The sequence below is a fragment of the Scyliorhinus torazame genome, chromosome 4, assembly GCF_047496885.1.
Source record: "Scyliorhinus torazame isolate Kashiwa2021f chromosome 4, sScyTor2.1, whole genome shotgun sequence".
NCBI classification, from domain to species: domain Eukaryota; kingdom Metazoa; phylum Chordata; class Chondrichthyes; order Carcharhiniformes; family Scyliorhinidae; genus Scyliorhinus; species Scyliorhinus torazame.
Window position 1 is genome coordinate 66,215,723 of NC_092710.1, and position 15,145 is coordinate 66,230,867.

Here is a 15,145-nt window from a genome sequence, read left to right on the forward strand (position 1 = left end):
ACGGCATGGTCACTCCAGCCAATGATGCCTACATAGCCGGTTAGCTCAGATGGTTAGAGCGTGGTGCTAATAGCGCCAAGGTCGCGGGTTCGATCCCCGTACTGGCCAACGAAGTAATCACATCGTGATCTAATGTCCACTTCTGCGGCTAGTTGGAGCGGTGTTTTGACTTTGCTGGGGCAGCGCAGAGTCCCCTTTAACTGCTTGGCGCCACTTGGACAGTATCTGCCACTTTTTATGAGAGCCTGTCGTTCTTTTACAGTTCTGTGTCACAAATGTGTCCAACGTCTCCTAATCAATAGCGAACTCCTGCAGATGACAATTCACGTCGCTCTGAACTGTGTTTTACGTCTCCTTCATTGCAATGTTTCAGGCTAATCTGCTCCAGGCAGCGTTGCTAAAGCCAGGGCACCATGTCATACCAGCCTACCTTGTAATTGCGGTATTGATGAGTTCAGCAACGCTGTGCAGGAATTACTAACCTCTTGCCAGTAATTTGGCTCAAATGCTGCCACCTTCAACAATCCGATTGCTTAACATGCAGTCGTTTGCTGGCTACGCCAAATACATTTGATGCTTCGAAATGTCTTTTTCAAAAAGCTGCACTACCCATTTATAATGTGGTGCTAATTACACTGATGTGGATATGCCGGCGTTGGACTGGGGTGAGCACAGAAAGAAGTCTTACAACACCAGGTTAAAGTCCAACAGGTTTGTTCCGATGTCACTAGCTTTCGGTGCGCTGCTCCTTCCTCAGGTAATTACACTGAAACACGTCTGGAACGATCAAAATACCTTAAGGCGAGAAGTATACTTGTTTGCTAATCTATTGAGAGGCGACGCATGATCTCCCGGTTAATGTTCTTAGCTTGTAAATCCCCGAACCATTTACCCCAATTTAAAATTCAGCTGGCTCATCATCATTTCGTGCTGAAGCAGCGGCCGTCCATTCGGACTAATGTGAGCGCCTGTCCTGCAATTGCAAATAATTTGCATGATGTTGAGATGCTGGCGCTGGATACAGAAACAACTGTGACAGCAACATGAAGTGTGACAGCAACAGGTTTATTTGAAATCACAAGCTTTGGCAGCGCCGTCCCTTCATCAGTTGAAGAGATGAAGGACCACTTTACCTGATGAAGGGACAGCGCCGCCAAAGCTTACGATTTCAAATCAACCTGTTGGACTTTAATATGGTGTTGCGAGACTTATTACTGAATAATCCGCACGCACTTTATTTCGGCACGGTTACATTTCGACTGAATTTTGAATTCACTAGGTCAGCTGCTTTTAATCTTTCAATGAAGAAACCCGACCAAAAGCTTTGGCGGACAAGTACTGGAAATGTGAGCCGCAGCACATCCCGTGCTAGAATAATAATAATCTTTACTGTCACAAGTAGGCGTACATTAACACTGCCAATAAGTTACTGTGAAATTTCGATCATAAAGATGAAGACATGAGAAATTTGATGAGGAGAAAGTTTGCAGATTGGGCGATGCTCCAGGCACAAAGTGTTCAACAATGTCGAAGCCAGCGTAAGTGTTGGTGAGAAGTTTGTCAGTTGGAAACATGCAGAAAGTTCTAGGGGAAAGCAAATCCTTACGGCTTGCTGGCAACCTAAAGGGTGGAATTTACAAAAGGCAAATTCGCGCGATCCAGCTTGTTCGCGATCAGTCAGGAAAGAATACTCAATTCTCCATTCACGACTGGACTAAATTTGGAATCGCCATGGTCACACGAGGTAATCATACGTACATGGCCGGTTAACTCAATGGTTCGAGCGTGGTGCTAATTGACGCCAAGGTCGTTTGATCCTCGTACGAGTCAACAAAACAACTCCGTCACGAAATGATCTGCTTGCCTCGTCTGTTTGCAGGCAACCTGCCCAGTGTTACTGGCGCGGCATTATTACTGACCTGAGGCAGCGCAGAGACCCTTTTATCTGCTTGACTCCTCTTGGATAATATCTGCCACTTTTTCATTCTTTTACATTTCGGCGCCACAAACGTGTCGGTAACATGCTTCCAAAGTTTCCTAGTCTACAGCGATGACAATTCACGTGGTTCTGAACAATGTCTTACCTCCAATTACTGCAATTTCCAGGCAAATCTGCTCCAGGTAGCGTTGGAAATAGCCCCGCAACATGTCAGACGAGCCCACCATTCAGGACTGGAGTGAATTTGGAAACGGCATGGTCACTCCAGCCAATGTTGCATATATGGCCGGTTAGCTCAGATGGTTAGAGCGTGGTGCTAATAACGCCAAGGTCGCGGGTTCGACCCCGTACTGGCCAACGAAATAATCACATCGTGATCTAATGTCCACTTCTGCGGCTAGTTGGAGCGGTATTTTGACTCAGCTGGGGCAGCGCAGAGTCCCCTTTAACTGCTTGGCGCCTCTTGGACAGTATCTGCCACTTTTTCTGAGAAACTGTCGTTCTTTTACAGTTCTGTGTCACAAATGTGTCCAACGTCTCCTAATCAATAGCGAACTCCTGCAGATGACAATTCACGTCGCTCTGAACTGTGTTTTACGTCTCCTTCATTGCAATGTTTCAGGCTAATCTGCTCCAGGCAGCGTTGCTAAAGCCAGGGCACCATGTCATACCAGCCTACCTTGTAATTGCGGTATTGATGAGTTCAGCAACGCTGTGCAGGAATTACTAACCTCTTGCCAGTAATTTGGCTCAAATGCTGCCACCTTCAACAATCCGATTGCTTAACATGCAGTCGTTTGCTGGCTACGCCAAATACATTTGATGCTTCGAAATGTCTTTTTCAAAAAGCTGCACTACCCATTTATAATGTGGTGCTAATTACACTGATGTGGATATGCCGGCGTTGGACTGGGGTGAGCACAGAAAGAAGTCTTACAACACCAGGTTAAAGTCCAACAGGTTTGTTCCGATGTCACTCGCTTTCGGTGCGCTGCTCCTTCCTCAGGTAATTACACTGAAACACGTCTGGAACGATCAAAATACCTTAAGGCGAGAAGTATACTTGTTTGCTAATCTATTGAGAGGCGACGCATGATCTCCCGGTTAATGTTCTTAGCTTGTAAATCCCCGAACCATTTACCCCAATTTAAAATTCAGCTGGCTCATCATCATTTCGTGCTGAAGCAGCGGCCGTCCATTCGGACTAATGTGAGCGCCTGTCCTGCAATTGCAAATAATTTGCATGATGTTGAGATGCTGGCGCTGGATACAGAAAGAAGTGTGACAGCAACATGAAGTGTGACAGCAACAGGTTTATTTGAAATCACAAGCTTTGGCAGCGCCGTCCCTTCATCAGTTGAAGAGATGAAGGACCACTTTACCTGATGAAGGGACAGCGCTGCCAAAGCTTACGATTTCAAATCAACCTGTTGGACTTTAATATGGTGTTGTGAGACTTATTACTGAATAATCCGCACGCACTTTATTTCGGCACGGTTACATTTCGACTGAATTTTGAATTCACAGGGTCAGCTGCTTTTACTCTTTCAATGAAGAAACCCGACCAAAGGCTTTGGCGGACAAGTACTGGAAATGTGAGCCGTAGCACATCCCGTGCTAGAATAATAATAATCTTTACTGTCACAAGTAGGCGTACATTAACACTGCCAATAAGTTACTGTGAAATTTCGATCATAAAGATGAAGACATGAGAAATTTGATGAGGAGAAAGTTTGCAGATTGGGCGATGCTCCAGGCACAAAGTGTTCAACAATGTCGAAGCCAGCGTAAGTGTTGGTGAGAAGTTTGTCAGTTGGAAACATGCAGAAAGTTCTAGGGGAAAGCAAATCCTTACGGCTTGCTGGCAACCTAAAGGGTGGAATTTACAAAAGGCAAATTTGCGCGATCCAGCTTGTTCGCGATCAGTCAGGAAAGAATACTCAATTCTCCATTCACGACTGGACTAAATTTGGAATCGCCATGGTCACACGAGGTGATCATACGTACATGGCCGGTTAACTCAATGGTTCGAGCGTGGTGCTAATTGACGCCAAGGTCGTTTGATCCTCGTACGAGTCAACAAAACAACTCCGTCACGAAATGATCTGCTTGCCTCGTCTGTTTGCAGGCAACCTGCCCAGTGTTACTGGCGCGGCATTATTACTGACCTGAGGCAGCGCAGAGTCCCTTTTATCTGCTTGACTCCTCTTGGATAATATCTGCCACTTTTTCATTCTTTTACATTTCGGCGCCACAAACGTGTCGGTAACATGCTTCCAAAGTTTCCTAGTCTACAGCGATGACAATTCACGTGGTTCTGAACAATGTCTTACCTCCAATTACTGCAATTTCCAGGCAAATCTGCTCCAGGGAGCGTTGGAAATAGCCCCGCAACATGTCAGACGAGCCCACCATTCAGGACTGGAGTGAATTTGGAAACGGCATGGTCACTCCAGCCAATGTTGCATACATGGCCGGTTAGCTCAGATGGTTAGATCGTGGTGCTAATAACGCCAAGGTCGCGGGTTCGATCCCCGTACTGGCCAACGAAATAATCACATCGTGATTAATGTCCGCTTCTGCGGCTAGTTGGAGCGGTATTTTGACTCAGCTGGGGCAGCGCAGAGTCCCCTTTAACTGCTTGGCGCCTCTTGGACAGTATCTGCCACTTTTTCTGAGAAACTGTCGTTCTTTTACAGTTCTGTGTCACAAATGTGTCCAACGTCTCCTAATCAATAGCGAACTCCTGCAGATGACAATTCACGTCGCTCTGAACTGTGTTTTACGTCTCCTCATTGCAATGTTTCAGGCTAATCTGCTCCAGGCAGCGTTGCTAAAGACAGGGCACCATGTCATACCAGCCTACCTTGTAATTGCGGTATTGATGAGTTCAGCAACGCTGTGCAGGAATTACTAACCTCTTGCCAGTAATTTGGCTCAAATGCTGCCACCTTCAACAATCCGATTGCTTAACATGCAGTCGTTTGCTGGCTACGCCAAATACATTTGATGCTTCGAAATGTCTTTTTCAAAAAGCTGCACTACCCATTTATAATGTGGTGCTAATTACACTGATGTGGATATGCCGGCGTTGGACTGGGGTGAGCACAGAAAGAAGTCTTACAACACCAGGTTAAAGTCCAACAGGTTTGTTCCGATGTCACTAGCTTTCGGTGCGCTGCTCCTTCCTCAGGTAATTACACTGAAACACGTCTGGAACGATCAAAATACCTTAAGGCGAGAAGTATACTTGTTTGCTAATCTATTGAGAGGCGACGCATGATCTCCCGGTTAATGTTCTTAGCTTGTAAATCCCCGAACCATTTACCCCAATTTAAAATTCAGCTGGCTCATCATCATTTCGTGCTGAAGCAGCGGCCGTCCATTCGGACTAATGTGAGCGCCTGTCCTGCAATTGCAAATAATTTGCATGATGTTGAGATGCTGGCGCTGGATACAGAAAGAAGTGTGACAGCAACATGAAGTGTGACAGCAACAGGTTTATTTGAAATCACAAGCTTTGGCAGCGCCGTCCCTTCATCAGTTGAAGAGATGAAGGACCACTTTACCTGATGAAGGGACAGCGCTGCCAAAGCTTACGATTTCAAATCAACCTGTTGGACTTCAATATGGTGTTGTGAGACTTATTACTGAATAATCCGCACGCACTTTATTTCGGCACGGTTACATTTGGACTGAATTTTGAATTCACAGGGTCAGCTGCTTTTACTCTTTCAATGAAGAAACCCGACCAAAGGCTTTGGCGGACAAGTACTGGAAATGTGAGCCGCAGCACATCCCGTGCTAGAATAATAATAATCTTTACTGTCACAAGTAGGCGTACATTAACACTGCCAATAAGTTACTGTGAAATTTCGATCATAAAGATGAATACATGAGAAATTTGATGAGGAGAAAGTTTGCAGATTGGGCCATGCTCCAGGCACAATGTGTTCAACAATGTCGAAGCCAGCGTAAGTGTTGGTGAGAAGTTTGTCAGTTGGAAACATGCAGAAAGTTCTAGGGGAAAGCAAATCCTTACGGCTTGCTGGCAACCGAAAGGGTGGAATTTACAAAAGGCAAATTCGCGCGATCCAGCTTGTTCGCGTTCAGTCAGGAAAGAATACTCAATTCTCCATTCACGACTGGACTAAATTTGGAATCGCCATGGTCACACGAGGTGATCATACGTACATGGCCGGTTAACGCAATGGTTCGAGCGTGGTGCTAATTGACGCCAAGGTCGTTTAATCCTCGTACGAGTCAACAAAACAACTCCGTCACGAAATGATCTGCTTGCCTCGTCTGTTTGCAGGCAACCTGCCCAGTGTAACTGGCGCGGCATTATTACTGACCTGAGGCAGCGCAGAGTCCCTTTTATCTGCTTGACTCCTCTTGGATAATATCTGCCACTTTTTCATTCTTTTACATTTCGGCGCCACAAACGTGTCGGTAACATGCTTCCAAAGTTTCCTAGTCTACAGCGATGACAACTCACATGGCTCTGAACAATGTCTTACCTCCAATTACTGCAATTTCCAGGCAAATCTGCTCCAGGCAACGTTGGAAATAGCCCCGCAACATGTCAGACGAGCCCACCATTCAGGACTGGAGTGAATTTGGAAACGGCATGGTCACTCCAGCCAATGATGCGTACATGGCCGGTTAGCTCAGATGGTTAGAGCGTGCTGCTAATATCGCCAAGGTCGCGGGTTCGATCCCCGTACTGGTCAACGAAGTAATCACATCGTGATCTAACGTCCACTTCTGCGGCTAGTTGGAGCGGTATTTTGACTTTGCTGGGGCAGCGCAGAGTCCCCTCTAACTGCTTGGCGCCACTTGGACAGTATCTGCCACTTTTTATGAGAAACTGTCGTTCTTTTACAGTTCTGTGTCACAAATGTGTCCAACGTCTCCTAATCAATAGCGAACTCCTGCAGATGACAATTCACGTCGCTCTGAACTGTATTTTACGTCTCCTTCATTGCAATGTTTCAGGCTAATCTGCTCCAGGCAGCGTTGCTAAAGCCAGGGCACCATGTCATCCCAGCCTACCTTGTAATTGCGGTATTGATGAGTTCAGCAACGCTGTGCAGGAATTATTAACCTCTTGCCAGTAATTTGGCTCAAATGCTGCCACCTTCAACAATCCGATTGCTTAACATGCAGTCGTTTGCTGGCTACGCCAAATACATTTGATGCTTCGAAATGTCTTTTTCAAAAAGCTGCACTACCCATTTATAATGTGGTGCTAATTACACTGATGTGGATATGCCGGCGTTGGACTGGGGTGAGCACAGAAAGAAGTCTTACAACACCAGGTTAAAGTCCAACAGGTTTGTTCCGATGTCACTAGCTTTCGGTGCGCTGCTCCTTCCTCAGGTAATTACACTGAAACACGTCTGGAACGATCAAAATACCTTAAGGCGAGAAGTATACTTGTTTGCTAATCTATTGAGAGGCGACGCATGATCTCCCGGTTAATGTTCTTAGCTTGTAAATCCCCGAACCATTTACCCCAATTTAAAATTCAGCTGGCTCATCATCATTTCGTGCTGAAGCAGCGGCTGTCCATTCGGACTAATGCGAGCGCCTGTCCTGCAATTGCAAATAATTTGCATGATGTTGAGATGCTGGCGCTGGATACAGAAAGAAGTGTGACAGCAACATGAAGTGTGACACCAACAGGTTTATTTGAAATCACAAGCTTTGGCAGCGCCGTCCCTTCATCAGTTGAAGAGATGAAGGACCACTTTACCTGATGAAGGGACAGCGCTGCCAAAGCTTACGATTACAAATCAACCTGTTGGACTTCAATATGGTGTTGTGAGACTTATTACTGAATAATCCGCACGCACTTTATTTCGGCACGGTTACATTTGGACTGAATTTTGAATTCACAGGGTCAGCTGATTTTACTCTTTCAATGAAGAAACCCGACCAAAGGCTTTGGCGGACAAGTACTGGAAATGTGAGCCGCAGCACATCCCGTGCTAGAATAATAATAATCTTTACTGTCACAAGTAGGCGTACATTAACACTGCCAATAAGTTACTGTGAAATTTCGATCATAAAGATGAATACATGACAAATTTGATGAGGAGAAAGTTTGCAGATTGGGCGATGCTCCAGGCACAATGTGTTCAACAATGTCGAAGCCAGCGTAAGTGTTGGTGAGAAGTTTGTCAGTTGGAAACATGCAGAAAGTTCTAGGGGAAAGCAAATCCTTACGGCTTGATGGCAACCTAAAGGGTGGAATTTACAAAAGGCAAATTCGCGCGATCCAGCTTGTTCGCGATCAGTCAGGAAAGAATACTCAATTCTCCATTCACGACTGGACTAAATTTGGAATCGCCATGGTCACACGAGGTGATCATACGTACATGGCCGGTTAACTCAATGGTTCGAGCGTGGTGCTAATTGACGCCAAGGTCGTTTGATCCTCGTACGAGTCAACAAAACAACTCCGTCACGAAATAATTTGCTTGCCTCGTCTGTTTGCAGGCAACCTGCCCAGTGTTACTGGCGCGGCATTATTACTGACCTGAGGCAGCGCAGAGTCCCTTTTATCTGCTTGACAGGATGGAAGCTCAGAACTAGAACAAACAGAGTTGTTATCTCTGGGTTGTTGCCCGTGCCACGTGATAGTGAGATGAGGAATAGGGAGAGAGCGCATTTAAACACGTGGCTACAGGGATGGTGCAGGCGGGAGGGTTTCAGATTTTTGGATAACTGGGGCTCTTTCTGGGGAAGGTGGGACCTCTACAGACAGGATGGTCTACATCTGAACCTGAGGGGCACAAATATCCTGGGGGGGAGATTTGTTAGTGCTCTTTGGGGGGGTTTAAACTAATGCAGCAGGGGCATGGGAACCTGGATTGTAGTTTTAGGGTAAGGGAGAATGAGAGTATAGAGGTCAGGAGCACAGATTTGACGTCGCAGGAGGGGGCCAGCGTTCAGGTAGGTGGTTTGAAGTGTGTCTACTTCAATGCCAGGAGTATACGAAACAAGGTAGGGGAACTGGCAGCGTGGGTTGGTACCTGGGACTTCGATGTTGTGGCCATTTCGGAGACATGGATAGAGCAGGGACAGGAATGGATGTTGCAGGTTCCGGGGTTTAGGTGTTTTAGTAAGCTAAGAGAAGGAGGCAAAAGAGGGGGAGGTGTGGCGCTGCTAGTCAAGAGCAGTATTACGGTGGCGGAGAGGATGCTAGATGGGGACTCTTCTTCCGAGGTAGTATTGGCTGAAGTTAGAAACAGGAAAGGAGAGGTCACCCTGTTGGGAGTTTTTTATAGGCCTCCTAATAGTTCTAGGGATGTAGAGGAAAGGATGGCGAAGATGATTCTGGATATGAGCGAAAGTAACAGGGTAGTTATTATGGGAGACTTTAACTTTCCAAATATTGACTGGAAAATATATAGTTCGAGTACAATAGATGGGTCGTTTTTTGTACAGTGTGTGCAGGAGGGTTTCCTGAAACAATATGTTGACAGGCCAACAAGAGGCGAGGCCACGTTGGATTTGGTTTTGGGTAATGAACCAGGCCAGGTGTTGGATATGGAGGTAGGAGAGCACTTTGGGGACAGTGACCACAATTCGGTGACGTTTACGTTAATGATGGAAAAGGATAAGTATACACCGCAGGGCAAGAGTTATAGCTGGGGGAAGGGCAATTATGATGCCAATAGACGTGACTTGGGGGGGATAAGGTGGAGAAGTAGGCTGCAAGTGTTGGGCACACTGGATAAGTGGGGCTTGTTCAAGGATCAGCTACTGCGTGTTCTTGTTAAGTATGTACCGGTCAGACAGGGAGGAAGACGTCGAGCGAGGGAACCGTGGTTTACCAAGGAAGTGGAATCTCTTGTTAAGAGGAAGAAGAAGGCCTATGTGAAGATGAAGTGTGAAGTTTCGGTTGGGGCGATGGATAGTTACAAGGTAGCGAGGAAGGATCTAAAGAGAGAGCTAAGACGAGCAAGGAGGGGACATGAGAAGTATTTGGCAGGAAGGATCAAGGAAAACCCAAAAGCTTTCTATAGGTATGTCAGGAATAAGCGAATGACTAGGGAAAGAGTAGGACCAGTCAAGGACAGGGATGGGAAATTGTGTGTGGAGTCTGAAGAGATAGGCGAGATGCTAAATGTATATTTTTCGTCAGTATTCATTCAGGAAAAAGATAATGTTGTGGAGGAGAATGCTGAGCCCCAGGCTAATAGAATAGATTGCATTGAGGTACGTAGGGAAGAGGTGTTGGCAATTCTGGACAGGCTGAAAATAGATAAGTCCCCGGGACCTGATGGGATTTATCCTAGGATTCTATGGGAGGCCAGGGAAGAGATTGCTGGACCTTTGGCTTTGATTTTTATGTCATCATTGGCTACAGGAATAGTGCCAGAGGACTGGAGGACAGCAAATGTGGTCCCTTTGTTCAAAAAGGGGAGCAGAGACAACCCCGGCAACTATAGACCGGTGAGCCTCACGTCTGTAGTGGGTGAAGTCTTGGAGGGGATTATAAGGGACAAGATTTATAATCATCTAGATAGGAATAATATGATCAGGGATAGTCAGCATGGCTTTGTGAAGGGTAGGTCATGCCTCACAAACCTTATTGAGTTCTTTGAGAAGGTGACTGAACAGGTAGACGAGGGTAGAGCAGTTGAGGTGGTGTATATGGATTTCAGCAAAGCATTTGATAAGGTTCCCCACGGTAGGCTATTGCAAAAAATACGGAGGCTGGGGATTGAGGGTGATTTAGAGATGTGGATCAGAAATTGGCTAGCTGAAAGAAGACAGAGGGTGGTGGTTGATGGGAAATGTTCAGAATGGAGTAAAGTCACAAGTGGAGTACCACAAGGATCTGTTCTGGGGCCGTTGCTGTTTGTCATTTTTATCAATGACCTAGAGGAAGGCGCAGAAGGGTGGGTGAGTAAATTTGCAGACGATACTAAAGTCGGTGGTGTTGTCGATAGTGTGGAAGGATGTAGCAGGTTACAGAGGGATATAGATAAGCTGCAGAGCTGGGCTGAGAGGTGGCAAATGGAGTTTAATGTAGAGAAGTGTGAGGTGATTCACTTTGGAAGGAATAACAGGAATGCGGAATATTTGGCTAATGGTAAAGTTCTTGAAAGTGTGGATGAGCAGAGGGATCAAGGTGTCCATGTACATAGATCCCTGAAAGTTGCCACCCAGGTTGATAGGGTTGTGAAGAAGGCCTATGGAGTGTTGGCCTTTATTGGTAGAGGGATTGAGTTCCGGAGTCGGGAGGTCATGTTGCAGCTGTACAGAACTCTGGTCCGGCCGCATTTGGAGTATTGCGTACAATTCTGGTCACCGCATTATAGGAAGGACGTGGAGGCTTTGGAGCAGGTGCAGAGGAGATTTACCAGGATGTTGCCTGGTATGGAGGGAAAATCTTATGAGGAAAGGCTGATGGACTTGAGGTTGTTTTCGTTGGAGAGAAGAAGGTTAAGAGGAGACTTAATAGAGGCAGACAAAATGATCAGGGGGTTGGATAGGGTGGACAGTGAGCGCCTTCTCCCGTGGATGGATATGGCTGGCACGAGGGGACATAACTTTAAACTGAGGGGTAATAGATATAGGACAGAGGTCAGAGGTAGGTTCTTTACGCAAAGAGTAGTGAGGCCGTGGAATGCCCTACCTGCTACAGTAGTGAACTCGCCAACATTGAGGGCATTGAAAAGTTTATTGGATAAACATATGGATGATAATGGCATAGTGTAGGTTAGATGGCTTTTGTTTCGGTGCAACATCGTGGGCCGAAGGACCTGTACTGCGCTGTATTGTTCTATGTTCTATGTTCTATGACTCCTCTTGGATAATATCTGCCACTTTTTCATTCTTTTACATTTCGGCACCACAAACGTGTCGGTAACATGCTTCCAAAGTTTCCTAGTCTCCAGCGATGACAATTCACGTGGTTCTGAACAATGTCTTACCTCCAATTACTGCAATTTCCAGGCAAATCTGCTCCAGGTAGCGTTGGAAATAGCCCCGCAACATGTCAGACGAGCCCACCATTCAGGACTGGAGTGAATTTGGAAACGGCATGGTCACTCCAGCCAATGCTGCATATATGGCCGGTTAGCTCAGATGATTAGAACGTGGTGCTAATAACGCCAAGGTCGCGGGTTCGATCCCCGTACTGGCCAACGAAGTAATCACATCGTGATCTGATGTTTACTACTGCGGCTAGTTGGAGCGGTATTTTGACTCTGCTGGGGCAGCGCAGAGTCCCCTTTAACTGCTTGGCGCCTCTTGGACAGTAGTTGCCACTTTTTCTGAGAAACTGTCGTTCTTTTACAGTTCTGTGTCACAAATGTGTCCAACGTCTCCTAATCAATAGCGAACTCCTGCAGATGACAATTCACGTCGCTCTGAACTGTGTTTTACGTCTCCTTCATTGCAATGTTTCAGGCTAATCTGCTCCAGGCAGCGTTGCTAAAGCCAGGGCACCATGTCATACCAGCCTACCTTGTAATTGCGGTATTGATGAGTTCAGCAACGCTGTGCAGGAATTACTAACCTCTTGCCAGTAATTTGGCTCAAATGCTGCCACCTTCAACAATCCGACTGCTTAACATGCAGTCGTTTGCTGGCTACGCCAAATACATTTGATGCTTCGAAATGTCTTTTTCAAAAAGCTGCACTACCCATTTATAATGTGGTGCTAATTACACTGATGTGGATATGCCGGCGTTGGACTGGGGTGAGCACAGAAAGAAGTCTTACAACACCAGGTTAAAGTCCAACAGGTTTGTTCCGATGTCACTAGCTTTCGGTGCGCTGCTCCTTCCTCAGGTAATTACACTGAAACACGTCTGGAACGATCAAAATACCTTAAGGCGAGAAGTATACTTGTTTGCTAATCTATTGAGAGGCGACGCATGATCTCCCGGTTAATGTTCTTAGCTTGTAAATCCTCGAACCATTTACCCCAATTTAAAATTCAGCTGGCTCATCATCATTTCGTGCTGAAGCAGCGGCCGTCCATTCGGACTAATGTGAGCGCCTGTCCTGCAATTGCAAATAATTTGCATGATGTTGAGATGCTGGCGCTGGATACAGAAAGAAGTGTGACAGCAACAAGAAGTGTGACAGCAACAGGTTTATTTGAAATCACAAGCTTTGGCAGCGCCAAAGTGGTCCTTCATCAGTTGAAGAGATGAAGGACCACTTTACCTGATGAAGGGACAGCGCTGCCAAAGCTTACGATTTCAAATCAACCTGTTGGACTTTAATATGGTGTTGTGAGAATTCTTACTGAATAATCCGCACGCACTTTATTGCGACACGGTTACATTTCGACTGAATTTTGAATTCACAGTGTCAGCTGCTTTTACTCTTTCAATGAAGAATCCCGTCCAAAGGCTTTTGCGGACAAGTACTGGAAAAGTGAGCCGTAGCACATCCCGTAGTAGAATAATAATGATCTTTACTGTCACAAGTAGGCGTACATTAACACTGCCAATAAGTTACTGTGAAATTTCGAACATAAAGACGAATACATGAGAAATTTGATGAGGAGAAAGTTTGCTGATTGCGCGATGATCCAGGCACAATGTGTTCAACAATGCCGAAGCCAGCGTCAGTGTTGGTGAGAAGTTTGTCAGTTGGAAACATGCAGAAAGTTCTAGGGGAAAGCAAATCCTTACGACTTGCTGGCAGCCGAAAGGGTGGAATTTACAAAAGGCAAATTCGCGCGATCCAGCTTGTTCGCGATCAGTCAGGAAAGAATACTCAATTCTCCATTCACGACTGGACTAAATTTGGAATCGCCATGGTCACACGAGGTGATCATACGTACATGACCGGTTAACTCAATGGTTCGAGCGTGGTGCTAATTGACGCCAAGGTAGTTTGATCCTCGTACGAGTCAACAAAACAACTCCGTCACGAAATGATCTGCTTGCCTCGTCTGTTTGCAGGCAACCTGCCCAGTGTTAGTGGCGCGGCATTATTACTGACCTGAGGCAGCGGCAGCGCATAGCCCCTTTTATCTGCTTGACTCCTCTTGGATAATATCTGCCACTTTTTCATTCTTTTTACATTTCTGCGCCAGAAACGTGTCGGTAACATGCTTCCAAAGTTTCCTAGTCTACAGCAATGACAATTCACGTCGTTCTGAACAATGTCTTACCTCCAATTACTGCAATTTCCAGGCAAATCTGCTCCAGGCAACGTTGGAAACAGCCCCGCAACATGTCAGACGAGCCCACCATTCAGGACTGGAGTGAATTTGGAAACGGCATGGTCACTCCAGCCAATGATGCATACATGGCCGGTTAGCTCAGATGGTTAGAGCGTGGTGCTAATAACGCCAAGTTCGCGGGTTCGATCCCCGTACTGGCCAACGAAGTAATCACATCGTGATCTAATGTCCACTTCTGCGGCTAGTTGGAGCGATATTTTGACTCTGCTGGGGCAGCGCAGAATCCCCCTTAACTGCTTGCCGCCTCTTGGACAGGATCTGCCACTTTTTATGAGAAACTGTCGTTCTTTTACAGTTCTGTGTCACAAATGTGTCCAACGTCTCCTAATCAATAGCGAACTCCTGCAGATGCCAATTCACGTCGCTCTGAACTGTGTTTTACGTCTCCTTCATTGCAATGTTTCAGGCTAATCTGCTCCAGGCAGCGTTGCTAAAGCCAGGGCACCATGTCATACCAGCCTACCTTGTAATTGCGGTATTGATGAGTTCAGCAACGCTGTGCAGGAATTACTAACCTCTTGCCAGTAATTTGGCTCAAATACTGCCACCTTCAACAATCCGATTGCTTAACATGCAGTCGTTTGCTGGCTACGCCAAATACATTTGATGCTTCGAAATGTCTTTTTCAAAAAGCTGCACTACCCATTTATAATGTGGTGCTAATTACACTGATGTGGATATGCCGGCGTTGGACTGGGGTGAGCACAGAAAGAAGTCTTACAACACCAGGTTCAAGTCCAACAGGTTGGTTCCGATGTCACTAGCTTTCGGTGCGCTGCTCCTTCCTCAGGTAATTACACTGAAACACGTCTGGAACGATCAAAATACCTTAAGGCGAGAAGTATACTTGATTGCGAATCTATTGAGAGGCGACGCATGATCTCCCGGTTAATGTTCTTAACTTGTAAATCCCCGAACCATTTACCCCAATTTAAAATTCAGCTGGCTCATCATCATTTCGTGCTGAAGCAGCGGCCGTC

The 15,145-nt window shown here is 46.2% G+C and overlaps 6 non-coding genes and 1 pseudogene across 6 annotated transcripts; 6 read left to right on the forward strand and 1 right to left on the reverse strand.

Annotated features, from left to right (window-relative positions):
• LOC140411382 (NACHT, LRR and PYD domains-containing protein 3-like) overlaps nt 1–15,145 on the reverse strand; it is a 219,801-nt pseudogene that overhangs the window by 144,074 nt on the left and 60,582 nt on the right.
• On the forward strand, nt 35–108 carry trnai-aau (transfer RNA isoleucine (anticodon AAU)). Its single transcript has one exon. It is a non-coding gene; the product is annotated as a tRNA-Ile (tRNA).
• On the forward strand, nt 2,224–2,296 carry trnai-aau (transfer RNA isoleucine (anticodon AAU)). Its single transcript has one exon. It is a non-coding gene; the product is annotated as a tRNA-Ile (tRNA).
• trnai-aau (transfer RNA isoleucine (anticodon AAU)) lies at nt 4,412–4,485 on the forward strand. The gene has a single exon. It is a non-coding gene; the product is annotated as a tRNA-Ile (tRNA).
• On the forward strand, nt 6,599–6,672 carry trnai-aau (transfer RNA isoleucine (anticodon AAU)). The gene has a single exon. It is a non-coding gene; the product is annotated as a tRNA-Ile (tRNA).
• trnai-aau (transfer RNA isoleucine (anticodon AAU)) lies at nt 12,032–12,105 on the forward strand. The gene has a single exon. It is a non-coding gene; the product is annotated as a tRNA-Ile (tRNA).
• On the forward strand, nt 14,233–14,306 carry trnai-aau (transfer RNA isoleucine (anticodon AAU)). The gene has a single exon. It is a non-coding gene; the product is annotated as a tRNA-Ile (tRNA).